Below are 7349 nucleotides of genomic sequence, written 5' to 3'. Positions count from 1 at the left end.
TCATTACACCCTATCTGGTAGATTTGAAGAAATGCTGCGGTGTTTTAGCTGTGCTTGTAAAGAGGAAACAACAGAAACTGATCCACTGAAAAAAGTCAATCCTCTGCTCGATAAACTATTACTCAATTTTCAAAAATCTTATTACCCTGCAGAAGAAATGTCACTAGAGGAATCATTGCTTCTCTTTCGTGGTTGAGTTTTCGGGTGTATATCAAAGGAAAAAAAGCGAAATATGGCATTAAGTTCTACGAGCTATGTACAGCAGACGGATACGTATTGAATATAAAAATTTATAAAGGAAAATCCGAAGATGTAGAAGGATTATCTAAAATTGAGTAGTTAGTACTGCAACTTATGGAACCTTATTTGGATAAAGGCCATCATTTATTCCTTGATAACTTCTATAACAGCATTTTGCTGTCAAAATCCCTTTTGGAAAGAAAAACTCATTCTACAGGAACTCTTAGACGAAACAAAAAAGGAAATCCAAAAGCTCTTGTAAACACCAATCTAAAGAAAGGAGAACACAAATGGCGAAGAGACGGTAGCATCTATATTTCAAAGTGGAAGGATAAAAGGGAAGTACTCTGCATAACAACCAAATATCACCCAAAACTTATAAATGTACAGAACAGGTTTGGAAAGACAGTAATAAACCCTGAAGAAGTTGCCAGGTACAATGAGTACATGTCAGGAATAAATAGGAGCGATCAAATGGTGAGTTATTATTCTTCTCCGCGGAAAACTATCAGGTGGTACAAAAAAGTGATGTTTCACTTACTATATGGAATTCCTACTATGCAATGAAGAAGCACAAAAATGTAAAACTGACCCTTTTGGAATACAGAGAAAATTTGGTACGAGAATTATTGAACATTCCAGAAGATATGAATGATGGGAGAAAACTGATGCGTGAGCTTTGCACGGTGGAAAACGACCTCGAATGGAAGCGGATATAGTTGTCAACCCTAACAATGAACAACACTTTCCAGATATAATTCCACACCCTACAGACACCCGCAAAACTCACCATGTGAGGTGCAAGTGGTGTTTACGAAACAAAAAACGCAAGGAAACCAGATACTTGTGTAAAACGTGTGCCGATAAACCAGCACTTTGCATTGTACCGTGTTTTGAACTGTACCACAAAAATTAAATTTTTTTATAAGCGTATCTCTGTATTAGATTTTCGTTATAAGGATATTTCTTTATTATTTTTTACAGAAATAAAGATTTAGTTGCATTTACTAATCGAGAGCGGCATGTACCGCTTTGTCCAGTTGCACAACTTTTGTGACATATATGGACGTAGCGGCATTTACCGCACCTTTTTTTATAAAAAAAAACAACCTAAACATTCTAAAATATTATGAAACTACTTTTTTATGACAGAAAAATAACAATTTTAAGATTTTTACAAGTGTTTTTTGCGACCCCCTATAAAAACTAGGTGTCCGCGAACGTGTTAATCTAATCCTTCTTTAGGGTATTTTAAATTTAACCTTCTAAATTTTTTTAATTTAATTTAACTCTAAATTACCTTTTACAATAAATCTAGTATTTTTGTGATTTATTGTATAAAGCCAGCTACAGCAAGTTTATTTTCCTCGCGCAGATTGTGAATAATTTAAATGGATTATCTCATCTAAGACGTCAAATAAGCTCATAGAACATGACACTAGTGTAATGTACATAGTTGAAAATCAAACAGAGATAAACGAACTGATATCAGGTTATAATTGCATGACACTCGATCAACAAATGGATCGTTATCACAAATTGGATGACCACCGTTCTTATAATTCAAAGAGTATTTGGAAACCTGTAGCAAAATGGCGTATGGGCTAACGACGGTTCCCTAGTAGAGTACACTATGTTGGCAAAGCTACAGGTAACAATATAGCTATAATACCTCGTACCATTGCATATTTTTAAACTTTTCTTTTAATTACAGAAGTAAAAACAAGATGAAGAGTTCAGTGTCATATTCGAGGAAAAGCAATAAAATAGACAATGCTTCGTCTTTCCTGGCGTGGATGTCGCTTTTATAAGAAAGCCAGATGTGGTATTTTTGCTTCCAGATCCATTTCAGCCCCCACTAAGTGACAATGCAACATTTTTAAATTTGGTATAAAATTTTCGGTACCGTATAACGGGGTTAATCCGGACATGCGGGGTAATTCTGGACAACGCGTTTTCTCAGGTAAACGTGGCAACCGCGCCGAAAGCCTGCACTTGCGGGTGGCGTGATTTTCACAATTTTTCGCGAGAAATTCAGCCAGTTGGTTGATAACTGTTGGAAGGTCCGCGCTGGGCATTTTCACCTTTTGGCGCGCAAACAAAATTTCGTGGAAAAACCGTTAAAAAAATATAGCGGTCAAGCTTTCTGTGCTGCACTCATTTCCAAGTAAGTAATGGTAATGTTTTTCACCTTAACAAAATGTTACATGGCTTGTTATTATTGACCCTTGAGGTTGTGTTTTTTGTTCTAGCCAAAAAAAAGTTATAAGTATATTTGTCAACCGGGGCCATTCTGGACAGGCATTTTTTGACTGTCCAGAATTGCCCCGTAGTCCAGAATAGCCCCTTACTAAAAGTTTTTTTTAATTTTTCAGTGGAAAAATGGTTCGAGAGTACAAAAAGACTCTTCATCACAGTCGCAACGGCCAAAACTATACGCCGTATAATAGCTACACCGAAACAAACATGCAGGACGCCCTAAGAGAGATTCAGTGTGGGAATTTAACTTACAGAGAGGCAGCAACAAGATATAAAGTTCCTCGATCTACTCTCTATTTAAGAGCTTCTAACAAGAATACGTTTAGTGTAGCAGGAAGGCCATGCGCTTTGACAATGGAGGAAGAAACCCTGATCATTGATCATTTGAACACATTATCCGCCTGGGGTTTTCCTTTTGATCTGTTAGACTTACGCCTGCTGGTTAAGTCATTCCTGGATAAAATGGGGCGCGTCGAACGCAGATTCACAAACAACACTCCTGGCCCCGATTGGGGTTCAAACTTTTTAAAACGGCACAGAGGCAGAATCTCCAACCGCCTGTCAGCAAATATATCCACAAAACGAGCAAAAGTGAATAGGGAAAACTTGGATGTATTTTTTAATAATGCTAAAGATGTGTTTAAGGGCATAGATCCTTCCCTAATTCTCAACTATGATGAGACCAATTTAACTGATAATCCTGGTGCGAAAAAATTTATTTTTAAAAGAGGCTGCAAGTACCCGGAACGGGTAGTAAATTCGACAAAAACTGCAATTAGTTTAATGTTCGCTGGGACCGCAGATGGACAGCTTCTACCAGAATACACGGTTTATAAGGCAGACCATATGTGGGACAGTTGGACACAGGGAGGTCCGGTTGGAGCACGATACAACCGTTCGAAGAGTGGGTGTTTCGATGCCGCCTGCTTCGAGGACTGGTTCTTTACAATTGTTGTTCCATTTTTTAGAAAAAAGGTCTGTATGCTTGTTGCTTTCTTTTTTTTTATTTTTTTAAAACTGCGTCTTATTTCTTACAGATTATAGTTGGGGACAATTTGTCATCGCATTTCCCATCAGAGGTGCTGAAGAAGTGTGAAGAAATGGATATTGCTTTTGTATGTCTGCCCAGCAACTCCACCCACCTGATGCAGCCTCTGGATGTGGCATTTTACGCCCCTCTTAAAAAATATTGGAGGCAAATACTTACGCACTGGAAAAAAACAGAGAGGCGAAAAATGGCATCTTTGTCTAAAGATGTATTTCCTAAGCTACTAAAACAACTTAGGAATAAACTAGACGAAAATCAATCCTGGTTTCCGCAAGACTGGCCTCTTTCCTTTTAATCCATCCGAACCAAAGGAAAGATTACCTCCTGGGCAAAACGAGACTGGTTCGCCAGCTCGTATAATTTCGGAAGCTGTCGTAGATATGCTCAAAGAAATGCGCTACGATTCCGCTTCACAGGACCAGCAGAAACAGGAGAAAAAAAATCGCCGTAGAACCTGGCAAAAGCGTATCAGCTGAAGACATTACGCCGGTATCTTCAAAAGTTCAAAAACGAAAAAAATTCGATAAACCAAAAAACCCAGCCAAAAAAGCAAAAGTTATGATGCCACCATCCACTGATGAAGAATAGGACAGTTCATTCAGACAGTGAAGGTGGCGAAAGTCCGGAGAGTTTTGGCAGTGATCTACCAACTTTTTCACAATATCAAAATAGACCAGAGCAGCATGTATCAGACAGCAGCGACGACGAAATTCCATTAATAAATTTTAAAGAAAACAGAGCCGAAAAATTTTTCCGTAAATGACTGGGTGGTTGTTGAATACACAAGAAAGAGTATTCCGTGTCACTTTATTGGAAAAATTGTTGGCTTTTGGGACACCTATGATACCCCTTATGAGGTGGAGTTCCTAAAAAAATCCACTAAATCTGACTCTTTTATTAAATCCTCAGAAGAATAATAGATAATGTTGATAATAAGATAATGTTGGAGATGATGTGATTAAAAAAAACTGAGAAAACCGAAAACAACTGGAACAGGAAAAAGACTGTTTTATAATTTTCCTGACGACGATTTATCAGCCTTTAACTGGCAATAATTTCCTTTTTAGTTTTTTAGCAAGTTTTGTATTAGGTACAGTAATCCCTCTTCAACCGCGGGGGTTATGTTCCGAAGAGAAAGGTGCGGTTGGTGAAACCGTGGTTGGCGAGGGATCTACGATCCAAAGAAGAATATGACATAATCCCAAGTTGGATACGTATATTAATACATAGAAATAAATATGATGAAATTGCGTATCTGTGAAATATGTATTATCATATCAACAAAAATAAAGACGCTGAGATCAGCGTCTACATTCGCGGGTATTTTAAACCTTCTGAACTATAAACTAATTGCCGAAGTATTACTACTAAGAACAAGCCCCAGTGGTGTATCATGAGTAATTTAACGCGACTGGTCAAATTATAAAAAATATATAAAAATAATAAAACATTCTCATTAAAGATTCAACAGATTCGCAACCACGGATAAGTGAAACCGCGGTAGATGAGTCCGCGGATAATGAGGGATTACTGTATTAAAGTATTATTTTTTACACGTTAGGTAACCCAAGTTCCTATTAGTTTTAAACATTGTTTAAATAATGTTTTTGACTTAGTTACCAATGTTTGTATTATTTTTTCTGAAATAAACACTGTTTTTTATTTGATAAAAAAAATGTTTCGTTTATAAAAATATATACAGTATGTCCCTGTAAGTTGTATCCATATGGAAAACTTTTTTATTATTAATTTTACAGAAAAAAGTTATTCTTTATAAAAAGCTCTGCATGGTCCAAAACCTAAGATTTAACCATCAAATATCGATTTTTTTGAATATTATACGAGGTATGTCAAAAAGTTTGAATTTCACTCAAGAGTAAAGTAGCTTCATTTTTCACAATATTGAAAATTGCTATTATGAAAAGTTGTTTGGAATTAAAAACTATATTCTAATATGCAATTACATCCTTCTAATTGAAAAATTTTTTTTTTGAAAAATTATGGATAACTAACATAATTTTCAGTTATTTCAATTTTGATAACTCTTTTATTATTAATTTTACGAAAAAAAGTGATTCTTAAAAAGTTCTGGATAGTCTAAAACCTAAAATACAACTATCTTGAAGTTTTATCAATTTTATACCAGGTATGTCAAAAAAGATAAATTTAGATCAAAAGTAAAGTACCTTTATAGTTCAGAATATTTCAATTAAAAGGATGTAATTACATAATGAAACATAGTTTCTAATTCTAAATAACTTTTCATAATAACAATTTTTGCTATTGTGAAAAATAAACGTATTTTACTCTTGAGCGAAATTCATATTTTTTGACATACCTCGTATAAAATTGATAAAATTTAACATAAGATGGTTGTATTTAAGGTTTTAGACCAGGCAGAACTTTTTATTAAGAATCACTTTTTTTCGTAAAATTAATAATAAAAGAGTTAACTGAATTAAAATAACTGAAAATAATGTTAGTTATCCAAAATTATTCAAAAAAAAATTTTCAATTAGAAGGATGTAATTGCATACTAGAATATAGTTTTTAATTCCAAACAACTTTTCATAATAGCAATTTTCAATATTGTGAAAAATAATGCTACTTTACTCTTGAGTGAAATTCAAACTTTTTGACATGCCTCGTATAATATTCAAAAAATTTGATATTTGATGGTTAAATTTTAGGTTTTGGACCAAGCAGAGATTTTTATGAATAACTTTTCTTCGTAAAATTAATAATAAAAAAGTTTTCCATATGGATACAACTTACAGGGACATACTGTATATAAAAAAAATTATTTGTCCAGAGAAGCCCTGTAAGAGAATTAACTTTAATAGTAGCGTTATTTCCATAGTGTCTAGAATATCCCCGCTTTATGGGGTTATTCTGGACAGCCCTTTAAAATTAAAAAACCCCTCCCCCAAGAGAGGAGGGTAAACTTTCTTTTATAAAATTTAAAGCTTGTATAGAGACCTATCAAAATTATATTATTGGTAAAAGCTAGTTTCAACAGTTGTCAAAATATAGCTAAAAACTGAAAAAATCGTCCGGAATAACCCCGATATACGGTACTCGATGTTTGATAAGAAAACTGAAATACCCATGTCTCACTGTGCTTCGCATGAGCTACAGTGAGAATTTTAATGAAAAAAATAACCGCTTGTTCACAATTGTTAGGTTTTTTTCTTAAGTTAATCTATTGTGTTGTTGGCAAATAGACATCTAAACCGTAGTTCTGAGTTCCATTTGAAGAAATATGATTTTTGACTTGCTGTGGACCACCCTCCCCTAGAGAATATCAGAGTTCCATACCAAACTTTTCTGCATCTTACTACTCAGTTCAAAAGCTGGTGATTATAAATAATGTATCTATATAAAGAAGACAGTGAGGTTCTCAGAGTTCCATAGCAAACCCTGCAGTTCTCTACTCAGTTCAAAAACTGGTTAGAGTTTTCTATGGACTGTCCAAGTCGCTCTCCACATTTTTTCTATATGTATATACATATATCGATTAGGATTAAAGTTTAACTTTACTTTAATATCCCAATGATACATTAGAAAAATGATCCAAACCTCAGAAATGTAAGGTAAGGTTAAATACATAAATAATTTGTAGAACAGCATACGGTTGATAACTTATCTGCTTCTCGTTTTATAACAAACCATAAATTGACTTTTCAAATTTGAAGCCAATCCTATCGTAATGATTGTTATAAATAAATCTACAGATCTTTTTTAATGGCGTTGACTAGGTGTCAATCAGCCTGTCACAAGACAATGAGGTCCTCAGAGTTCC

Source organism: Diabrotica virgifera, chromosome 9 (assembly GCF_917563875.1).
Source record: "Diabrotica virgifera virgifera chromosome 9, PGI_DIABVI_V3a".
In the NCBI taxonomy this organism is placed as follows: Eukaryota; Metazoa; Arthropoda; class Insecta; order Coleoptera; family Chrysomelidae; genus Diabrotica; species Diabrotica virgifera.
This window is presented reverse-complemented; position numbering follows the sequence as displayed.